Raw genomic sequence first — 12,427 nt, 5'->3', positions numbered from 1 at the left:
CAGCTTCTACGAGACCACTACTCAAAATCTCCACACCAAAAGACTTGTCAATTCCCTTGAACACCCTCTCTTTCAACACCTCAAGGTTTTCCCCTTTTAGGTCAGTATTGCTAAATATGGGTTCAGTGGATGCCAGGCTAAAAACGTTCCCAAACAAATGTAGTGTGGACTTCATAATTTTAAACAATAATCCTAAATCGATTACAACAAAACTTTCTGTAAGAGAGAAAATGCAAGTAAAAACCACTGGAGAGGACAAGAAAAGGACTCACCTTCACAGTTGAACAACCAGACGATGGCTAGCAGCAAACAAGACTCCTATCGAGGAAAAACAAAGACACAGCAATGAGGAACAAATGCGGAGCACTAACAATCCTTCATACCTTATTAGTTAATGCAATGATACGAAAACATTGAATGCAATAATTCCAATTTTTAGTCCGAGTGTGTTAAATTTGTGGATTAGACATTGCACGCATGCATTGAATGCATGGCGGCATTTTTGAAGTAACCGCCAGTTTCCAAAATGATTACTTACTTCGAAAAACCAAGGATTGACGTCACTTAAGACATGGTTCTGCCTCCTCATATTTAGCAATGAATGCACCATCAAATCATTAAAACCCACAAGACCCACCAACTTCGAACACATATGAACATCCTGAATAGACTTCATGGGCATTCAAGTAGTTCAAGATGTATGCCGCGTTCAACGAGAATTTTGTCGAGAAAACTAATAATATCAAGTTGCTGACCACTTGTGCTATATTGAACATGTTGAACATGTTTGAACCTCTTGAACTCGGTTCAATGAGTTCAAAACCCAGAGAGAAATAAAGTAACATATCACCGAACAAGAAACTTTTAGAGAGCCATTGCAAGACACTTAGAGAAAATATTAGTATGAAAAACCTCCCTGAACACCTAGGAACCTATGGAACCTAAATGAACTTGTTGAACCCGGTTCAAAATGGTTCAACGTGTTCACAGAGTTCAACCAATTACCTAAACTTGACTTTTATGATTGAAAAAGGATTTACAGACGTACTAAGGACTTGAACCGAGGTATTACAAGAAAGATTAGGACTCCAACTGAAAATCTTAAAGGATGACTCGCTCTTATCATGAGGAATAAATGACGCAGTAACATTGGCTCTGACTGGGGATTGTATTTTACAAAGGAAAATGCAAAGAAATCTCAAACTCTGGTTTCATATGACCAAAAACAAAAAGGGGAAAGGATAAGATGACTCACAACTAAGAACACCTAAGCTACTATATACAAAACTCTTGACCACAGGACTTACAATTTGTAGAGCTTGAGATCTTACCCATTGTAGGTATAGGGCATAATCTCTCCATCAGCATAGCTGAGTCTGAAAGCATTTTGTCCTACCGCTTCACAGATCTTGAAAGGGCATTTCCATAATGAATCAAACTTGTCATGAGCACCCTTTGGCTCTTTCCTTTTATCCCATAACAACACTTCATCTCCTATTAGGAAACCTCTTGGCCGAGCTCTCATGTCAAAAATCCTCTTCACTCAGCTCTGATGCTCCGAGATTCTATCCACCAGCAACTCCCTTTCCTCTTCCAACTTCATCGGGTACATAATTATTTTCTCCAAAGCATTCTGAGAGAAAGAATATTCCACTACTGTCTGCAGCTTGGCTGCTGATAATTCCAGAGGTAAAGAAATTTTTGCTCCGACCCCATACACAAGCTCAAAAGGTGCCATTCCAATGGCCCTCTTAGGCGTGGTCCTATCTGCCCACAAAGCCTCATATACCTTCTTATGCCAATTTTGAGCACTTTCGTCAACCAAATTTTTCATGATGACTATCAGGTTCTTGTTGCTGGACTCTGCCAGTCCATTACCCTGTGGAAAGTAATCAGAGGAATGCGAGAGGGTAATCTGATGCTCATAGCAAAACATAGTCAACTCCTTAGAAGAGAAATATGATGCGTTATCTACAATAATCTTTTGGGGAACCCCAAAACGGACTAGGATGTAATCCTTGAGAAAACTACACACAACCTCTGAGTTTGCCTTTTTAGTGGGAATGGCTTCTACCCACTTGGTAAAGTAGTCAGTTGTTGTCAAAATGTACATATGACTAGCACTGGAATGAGGGTTTATTGGTCCTATGAAATCAATGCCCCACCGTTTGAAAGGTTCATCTACTACCATAGGCCTTAAAGGCAGGGCCGCCAAATATGGCTTCCTGGAAAAGAGTTGGCATTTCTCACACTCTTTAACATAAATATATGCATCCCTAAACATGCCTGGCCAATAAAAATAATTCCTCAAAATTTTGAAAGCAGTAATAGACGATGAGAAGTGTCCCCCACAGGCTTCACCATGGTAGATCTCCAAGAGTTTTTGCTGTTGAGGTTTATCTACACCCCTTAAGTATGTTCCATCTAAACCTTTTTTGTACAAAACATCCTGCCAAATTACATACTTAGTAGCTTTTAACTTAAGATTCCTTTGTTCTTTTGCTGACAAATGACTTGGGCAGCTACCATAAGTCAAATAATAGGCCACATCAGAGAACCAGGAATCCTGCAATTCAACAAAAAGAGTTAATGGTAATTTGACTTTTGTTTCCATCTCATTTTCTGCTATCAACCTACATAAGCCTTTTCCTTTAACTGTCTTCATAGGGTGAATATCTAAATCATATTCTTGAATTTTTGTTACCCAAGTTTCTCTTTTATTTAGTCCAACCTCTTGCTGAGTTAAAATGTTTTTCATTGCGGAGTTTGGGACAAAAACCAAAGAGTGAGAGTGCAGAATATAGTACCGAAACTGTTTCACAGCTTTAACTATGCCATAGGCATGTTTCTCCAAGAGTGAGTACTTAAGCTCATGCTTCTTGAGCGGGATACTCATGAACGCTATAGGTGCTTCGGCCCCAGATTCATCCAACTGTAACAATATTCTAGACATCGTATGCTATGATGCATAACAATACAAAATGAAGTCCTTTGTGAAATCCGAGTTAATGAGAGTAGGAACATTTGCAACTGAACCCTTGATTCTTTTGAAAGCTTCTTTGGCCTCTTCAATCCATTTGAAAGGATATTGTTCGCTTAACAAGCTGATGATGTGTTTTGTAGTTTTTGCAAACTCTGGAACGAATCTCCTTAAGAAATTCACTTGACCAAAGAATGACCTTACTCCAGTCCGGTTGGAAGGTAAACTGAGACGTTGAATTGCATTAACCCTCTCATGATCGATCTTGACTCCTCCCTTTGAGACAATATGTCCTAGCAATTTGCCCTCCGTGACACAGAAAACTGATTTCTTTGGGTTTAGGGAGATTTTGTTCTCTCGACAATGCTGCAGAACTGCACTCAGATCCCTAAGATGGTTCTTCCTTTCTTTCAAAAATACTGTGAGATCATCCAAGTAAACAACAATAATTCTATCTCAAAAATCCTTAAAAGAGGAATCCATAGCTCTTTGAAAGGTGGCTCTGGCATTTATTAAACCAAAAGGCATATGATTATATGTGAATGTTCCCCACGGAGTGATGAATGTCATCTTGTGTTGTTCATGCTCTGTAACACTAATTTGATTGTAACCAAAAAAACTGTCTAACATCGACATCATCTCTGACCCAGATACCGTCTGCAGAATGTGGTCCATATTGGGTAAAGTGTAGTTGTCCTTCAAACTTGCTTGATTCAGATTACGAAAATCAACACAAATACGAATCTCCCCATTCTTCTTCCTTACGGGCACAATGTTGGCTACCCAGGTAGAGTGATGAATTGGATATATGATTCTAGCCTTAAGCATTTTATCAACCTCTTTAAAAATTGCATCTGCCATTATGGGGTTGAAATTCCTCAATTTTTGCCTGAAAGGAGAGATGCCTGGCTTCAACAGAATCTGATGCTGAAAATTCCCATCTCTAAACTCCTTCAAGTCATCGTAGGACCAAGCGAAAACATCAATGTATTGTTTCAACAGTGTGCCAAGTGCTCGCTTCTCCTCCATAGAACAACACTTGCCAATTGTTACCTCTTTTGGGTTGGACTCATCGCCCAAATTTATTTTCTCGCAACTTCCTTTCCCGTCATTCTTGGGAACTTTCTTGCCTATGAATGCGTCATCTCTAGTGAAAAACCTCTCCAGAGTCACTAGCCCTTTCAGAATTTTGTTGCCTTTGAGCTAAATAAAACTATTTGTAGGATCAACATTTGGGTCTGGACTAAACTCCTTGCAGGCATTTTCAGAACCTTCAAAATATGATTGGGAGACTGATAGAACACATTCTAGGAAATCTTTGATCTATGCATCCGCATCAAACACTTGCCAATGATTTACATTATCAGGGACACTAGGCCTATAAATCATTTCAATCCTATATGAATTATCCTTAAAGTCTAGATGCGGTAATAAAAGTGAAGCTGAAACGGCCAACGAATCTACCCTACTATTTTGTTCCCTCGAAATGGCCTCAATTGAGAAAGCATCAAAGAATTCTAACTCATCCCAAACCCTATTTCTATAATGTCTCAATCTGTCATTCTTAACTGTATAAACATTTCTCACCTATCTGACAATCAACTCTGCATCACCTTTAACCTTGAGCAATTTGATACCTTTACATCTAGCCTCATTTAATCCTAATAATAATGCCTCATACTCTACAGTATTATTAGTATTCTTAAAATCCAACTTGAAAGAAAACGGGAAAATATTACCAGTGGGTGACAGCAAAACTACCCCTGCTCCAGAGCCGGAGTTGGGGCATCTTCCATCAAATTCCATCTGCCACAACCTGCCAAGTTCGTCAACAGCTTCTTCTGGTTCCCTTTCGCTAGGTGCAAGAATGAGATAGTTTCCAAACTCGCATTCTTGAAACAAAATCTGGGCTTTGGGGTTGTCTAAAGGAAAAATAGTGTACTTATTTTTAGGCTCGGGTTCAAGCTTGATTCTTTGTTTTCCAAGGGGAATAATGGCTTCAGACCAGTCCATTTTGATTTCACCTCCAAGATCCTTGCAAAAAGTTCTACTCAAAAGCATTTCGTAACTTGCAGGAATATCAGCAACCAGGATAGTTAATTTTACTCTTTTATCAGCGCATGCTACTAGCACTGCCTAAACGTCTTTTACCTATCCAATAAGAAGAACATGTTTCCCATCCATCAAAAAGCATCTCCCAAATGTTTTCGTGAGAGTCAAACCTAGAGACTTAGCCACAGGTGAAGGCATTATGTTGTCTGATGCTCCTAAATCTATTATGCAATTGCTAAGCTTCTGACCATTCAAGAGAAGGGATATGTAGAAAGGTTCAGATTTCGGAATCTCAACCTCAAGCCCATTTTTAGCATCATGAAAAGTACAGGGATCAGCCAAGTTAGCTAATGAGCATGGGACAGATGAAGATTTTTCAGCAGTAGTTAAATCACTATTCTCCACACATCCGTGTACCAGAGACTCCGAAGAAGAATCTCCCTTAACATATTTGACTAGTTTATCTAGTTCTTTTGGGTTTAGTTTCAAATACTCAGTAGTGGCAAGTTGAACAGTAGAAGCTTTACAAAACTCAATGATGTCAAAGGAGGAGGAAGAGGAAGGGCTATTGTTATCTTCATGGTTCCTTTGCAAAATCCTAACTTCAGGGGTCTTTGAAAAGCTATTACTTGGGAGATCTTTACCTTTGAAATTGCTTCCAGAAGGATTCACAAAAGAAGAAGCCTGGGAAGTTCATTGATTCCTTGTTAGAATTGCACATGCAAGACCTTCAAGGGTCACCAAAATGTTACTACCTTTTTCCGAATCTGACTCATATTCGAGGTAGAATGTTCCAGAGTCGCCAGGTACCTCTTGAATTTTTTCTGCTTCAGTGAACTCACCTAATTCATCTTTTGTGTTTTGCATCTGAACATGTCTTATCATATTGGGACAAGAACCCCCATCATGATCTATGGTAAGATGGAATGAACACATGACACCTTTGTCAGGAGGTGCCTCTATTTGTAATCTTTGTGGAACAGCAGGTAATTGCAACGGTCATCCATAGTTATACTGATTTGGAGTTTTCCTGCTTATATTCTGATAAGGCTGTGGATAAGAACTTCCAGGCTTGGGTATCTGCCTCTTCAAAGCAATCATATCATTGACAAGCCACTGAACAACTGGGTCAGTAGAAGAGGTAGATGCCTAAGGTTGGCCCTGAGGGGTTTGTACATCTTTCCTCCATTTCCCTGCTGTTATCAGATCATCTTCAAGTTGTATAGCTTCATTTTGTGCAGTCTCCAAATCAGCCGGCCTACTTCTTCTAAGGTGAAAACCCACGTCAAGTGGCATGCAATTTATGAAGAAACATTATTGATTATCCGCAGTTGGTCTTTTGGCTTGAGGAATTTTGTAGATAATCTTATTATACCTGGCTACATAGTCCCTCATTGGCTCATGAATTTCCTTTTTCATTTGTGTGAGCTGAGCCAGTAGCAAATGTTCATCATCAACACTTTTGAACCTTTTCTCAAAAGTGGTTTTCATCATTTGCCAATCAATTATGGATCCTGCTCGCAGATGACTGAACCAATCTATTACCCCCTCAGTGAGAGTTTGGGCAAAAAGCCTAAAGGCCACATCCTCATATTGGACTGCCAGAATTCCAGTGGCCACATTAAAAGAATTCAAGTGCTCTTCAACCGAGACTTTTTTGTCTCCATTATATTTAGGTAAAACATCCATCGCCCCTTTTGGAAGTGGATTATGAGTTGCAAGAGCAAGAGGTTCAACAGTAGCACCCCATGGTTGGGCCATAATGAACACAGGATAAATGGTTACAAGAGGGGCTTGAACTCCAGTAAGCGTTAGTGCTTGCCAAGGGTTTGAAGAAGAAGATATAGGAGTAACTCTGACAGGAGAGGAAGGTCTGCTCTTAGCTTTTCTTTTGGGAGTAAAGTTTGTGGCAAATGACAACCCTTGCAATTCTTCAAAACAATTATCAATTATTCCTTCTCTCCTTTGCGCTCTGGTATATGGACGAGAATCCAGTGTTATCACCCTTAGGAATCTCAATCTCAACGGTTTTCCTTAATTATAGAACTGTGACTTTGACAAAACAAACTCTGTGAATTTTTGTCGATTATAGGCTCAATTTTGTTATGTCTATGGCATACTAGTCTACTGAATGTTCGGTTTTCTCTTTGTTAAACTCTGTCACCTTATTTTAAGGACAAGTGTTTCACTAAACAGTTGGGTAAGTGTTGTATAAACCACTTCCCTCTAAACTTTTCATAGGTACAGCTCCCTATCTCAGTTTTTCAAGAAATGCTTTTAACTATTTTAATTTGAATAGTAGCTTTTAACCCGAAAGCATGTAAGGCTGCCTACTTCATTCTTGGATGAGAGGCCGATATTTCACACATGTTTCCTAAAAAGGAGAAAGCAATTTTTCCTATCTTTTCAATATATGAGATGACAGCAACAGAAACAAAGTTCAGTACACCATTTCCCCAAGTTTAATAAAGAATGAACAGATTTAAGAAACCAAATATGTCCTCAAACATGAATCTTCTCTAGAAGAAAACAAACACTCAAAGGAAGGAATATTAGAAGAATAATAATTTTCTGTAATGGAAATATCCTTACTGTTATTTGATTAGATAAACATATGCAAAGACATGTATCTACACAGATTCAAAACACCCAGATTTTCCTTCTCCCAAGAACAGTATGATCATTCTATATATATATTCTTATGCAACAAAGGCACGCAAATACATGTATAAATCTTTTCCATTCCAGATTTAGCAATCTGATTCTTCCTTGTACAAAACAGAAAGTACACAAAACAGAGGGCAAAACCAACCAAAAATTGGTCACAAAATCTAACCCCCATACTATCTATCTTTCCTTGATTTATAGTTTTAGAATAGGCGAGGTCTCCCTGAAAACTCGACCTCCCCCGTGAACAGTTATGAAACCAACAAGAAGTATTTTGGGACAGATGTCCCGAAGTCTTTGCATAACCATGAGAAATTACAAGAATAAAGGGAACCGGGCCTGAATCAATGCATTATGTCACTTTTCCATCATCATCATCCTCTCCGCTTTCGTGGGCATTGTGAGCGGTTGTGAGTTCTTGAACAATGGATTGGTTTGGAACTTTCATCACATTGAGCTTCACCTTCACCGTCTCCTTATTCCAATGGTGCTTCACCATCTTTTCGACATGTTTCGACAGATGATCATTTCCAATGAAAGTCATAGACTCAATCCTAGCCACCCTTGTTATATCTTCTAGAGTGAAATTACCCTTGGCCTTGATTTTCTCCATGTTCATCCGGAAAGACCTGATTGCATCCTGTGTACTCAACCCACAAATTCCCAACTGCCAATCATGGTCAGGGTTAACCACCTTGTTATCATTAACTATGCTGCACTGGAGATCCTGGAGTTCGTAAACAGAGGTCTTTGCATCGGTGATCACAGACTTGAAGGTAAGCACTCCCCACATTATGGTTTTCTTCAGCACAAAAAGCTGACATTCATCCGCCACCAGCTTGATTGAGTGTTCTATCAAAAACCTGGTAACTCCATATTCTTCTATTTTGGCAAACAAAGGCAAGATATTCTGCCATTTGTGCTCCTCCTTCTCCCACGGCACAAGCTGATTTTGAACTTCAGTAATAAGGCCCTGTATCTCATCGCATAGCCTTCGGGAGTTGATAATGTACTTCTCGTCGTCCTTGATTATTCCCTCAATCCATTTCTCCACAGCTTCAGCAATACTCTTGGCCCGTTGAACATGGCTTATTAGCTTTTTATTTTCCGACGAAGTTGGGTCGAAGTTCTCTGTAGCATGAGATAATTGGAGTGTCCCAAGGCAACCAATACTATCAATGAACTGGGCCAGAACGTTTATGTGTCACTTTAGTTCTCTCTTTTCTCGCCCATCCTTCTCTGACCCAGTGAGCATTTTCTTTGCCGATACCTGGAAGAAATGATTGTCTGTGTCTCTACTCATGTTTCCCAATTCCACCTTTGTGATCTCAAAATCATTGGGGCTAGCCTCCTTGTTTTCATCCTTGGGTTTATACGAGGTGATTTCAGCAACCCATTTTCTAGTTCCCTCATCATTGTCCAGGCAAGCGGCAGTCTTGAACCTTTTCGGCTTTGGATTCTTCTTTGTGTACTTAATGACCATTTCCTGAATCAGAATAGTCACGTGAAGAAAACTCTATTTTTTATTCACCGAGGTAGTCAACCACTTAGGAGTTGCACTGGAACCAATGGTTCCTTCGATCATCTTGGAAGGTGGCATCATAGCCACAATCACCGTATGAGAATCCAGGGCACTAGCAACATCGCCATCTAAGTCTTCAATTTCAAATATCTAGGCATCGAGAATGGTATCTTTCACCCCTGTATCCTTTTCCTGATCCATCTTTCTTTGAGCAGCACTTCGGGACCGGGTATGCCGAGGAGTACAAAAATACAAAGTTGAATTAGACCTATGTCCAAGCTGGGGTGGCTTGTTATCCTTACCTGCACGAACAAGCATAGAAGCATTGTTAGAAAGACGCTTTGGTGAAGGTAGAGGATCCTTATTACTTCTTGCAGAATTAGACTTAACGCCTGATTTCATTGCTTTCTTATTGGCCACCCACGTCGTGGTCCTTTCCAAAACTCCTTTGGTCCTTAACTGTATATCATCTTTCTCTTCCTCATCCCAGTCAATTGGAGGCATTTCAACTTCTGCACGGGATAAGTACCCTGGTTTGAATAGCTTTAGATAATCCTCTTCGAGCCCCTTAGTATCCAACTTTATCTGTAATGAAACAACTTGTTCTAACACCAATCTAATGTTTCCCCTTTTGAATACCTCGAGTTCATCTGTACAATCTTCCCATAAATCCTCTAACTGTGGCATTGGAAGGTATGGCATTAGACCAAGACTTCGGGAAAATCCCTTATTATCAAAACCATTCCTTTCAGGGCTATAGCTATTCTAGCTCCAAAATGGCATGCCTCGATATGATGTCGAAGGCATACCATTCAAGTACGTTAGGTCCATGAGAGAAACATTCCTAGGACCCACAGATGACATGGAGGAATTTGTGGCTGTGATGACATGGATGATGTTGTCATTCTGTGTTTAAGGGAAAAGCTTGCTCGTGGTTAACACTTTCCCGGCCATTGTCACCACGATGTGACGGTTACGGTTACATCAGGCAAGGCGGTTAACATACCGTCAGGCAAGCATTTTACATTTTCGGTGACCGCCAATTTCATTTTTGCATCAACTAACATGACTAACATCGGGCGGTGGCCACATGTTATGGGCACAGTTTTCAATTCATTTTTAAAAAAAAATTGAATGAAAACTCCATTTTGCGAAAATTGAAAATATATTTCGTCCGGTACCTACATGCAGAACGCGTTGGTGGAGGTGAAACAAAATATTCGACCCTGGAAATTCAGGTTGTAAATTCATGTGCCTAGTTGAATCACTGAGCAAAGGAGTTGCACTTCAATTGTAGTTATAGGTATGCATTCTTAAAATATGTGTGGCTCCGAAGAGGAGGAGAAAAGCCGACCACATGCATAACCCAAGTTGTCTGGGTATATTGTTAGTCGTATACCCTTCTCGCCTGTTAACACGTAGGTTTTTTTTCATGTGCAGGGAGGAGGTATCGTAGCATACAGGGGGTGTACGATTGAAGATTATTGTTTAGGGTTATGGCGGCATCGGTAAATTCAAACCCTAACAGATAAAGATAGTTTTATGATTCCTTCGTCAACCCAGTGTTTGAAATTGTAAATTTTTATATCATTTTTGTATCGCAGAGATGGTTGTGAGTGTGCCCTTAGGAGGTGTCAAGAGGACAACGATTTGGGTGGAGGCTTAGGTGGCTGCGGTAATTTGAAACCCTAAGACATTCTCTTTTTTTTGTGTGTGTCATTTTGTGTTCTGTCTGTGAAAATTAGGCATCATTTTGCAGCATGGTCATGTCAGGATACCAAGGTTCCCTTTTTGATTGTTGATGGCTGATTTTTGGGATTTTGTTGAAAACTGTCAGGGTTTGGATTGTTTGTTTGCGGTTTGGTGTGTGTTAGTATATATATATATATGAAGCAATACACACACACACACAAACATGTCCTCTACAATACAGAGGAAAACAACAGAATAAAACATAGATAAAAGAAACTATGGAAATATTATGCTCTATTTCCATTATTCTCAAGTGCTCATTAGATAAAAAAAAGAAAACCTATAGTCCCATAAATCCCCCTTCAATAATGAGTCAGAATAGACGGAGGTTGCTTCAACAAGGAGCCCTTCAACAATAATGTTTTCATTCGCGCATTAGTCTTACTTTTTCCATGTTAGGCAAATGAAAAAGGTGTCATGTTTGCTATCATCAAACAAACAACAGATCAACTCCTAATTGTCAGCAAACAATAGATTGACTCCTAAACAAGAGCAGGTCACACACAGTCAAGGAATGGTTGCATCAACGAGTCAACAACCTAATTTTGAGGAGTCTGTTTGCATCAAAAGGAAAACCATAACATGTAAATGAGGTCAAGACCACATAGAAGAAGCTCAATTTGAAACAAAACATTTTATCTCACTTTGTCTTTCATGTAGCTATTAGGTGCCTACCACTTGTATTTGCATATATATATTTATTCTTGGACATGTATGTTGATGCATGTCATTGGTATGATATGTCCTTTTTGGAGCCAGAATAGACATGTGTCATGTATGTCGATTCATGTCATTGTTACAATCTCATTTTGAAGCCAGAATAGACATGTCTGACACAAGTTGGAAGCACCTAATCACACTCGAAAAGTGCAGAATAAACATAAATGCATATATATGTGGGAGGCTATGTGTATTGTGGCTCGACAGTGGATGTATCATACCAACAACATGCATCAACATATATTTCCAAGACATGCATACCATGCCAACTTCTCATGGTGCTCCGACCCATGGTATGTGATGTGGAGTTGTTGTCGAGTTCTCAGTTTCAGTCCTCGACGCCCACACAAAATTATGTGGAAATGTCGGAGGATGGTTGCGGCATGCTTCATGGTTACTATTGGTTTATTGTGCATAACATGCACATTAAAAACTTGTGAATGAAGGAATCGCATTTAGAGGGCATCCTGGCAGGAAGAAGAGGCTGCGGGCTGCAAAAACTTGGTACTTTTGTCAGAGAAAACACTAGCACGAAACTCAAGTTAGTCTCGCAGTGGGATGCCTCTATTATGGCTGCAAAAAACAAAATGGGGGGACTAACACCCCATGTTTGTGGTAGGTTTTTAATAGTAGGTTTTGCATTTGATGGCTACTTCTATCTAACTCAAGGCTGTTAGTCTATATGATTTTTCTATTTTGGAACCAGAAGAGACACAACCTCTCGGACCATTGTT

This window comes from Cryptomeria japonica, chromosome 9 (assembly GCF_030272615.1).
Source record: "Cryptomeria japonica chromosome 9, Sugi_1.0, whole genome shotgun sequence".
Taxonomy (NCBI): domain Eukaryota; kingdom Viridiplantae; phylum Streptophyta; class Pinopsida; order Cupressales; family Cupressaceae; genus Cryptomeria; species Cryptomeria japonica.
Note: the sequence above shows the minus strand (reverse complement) of the source record.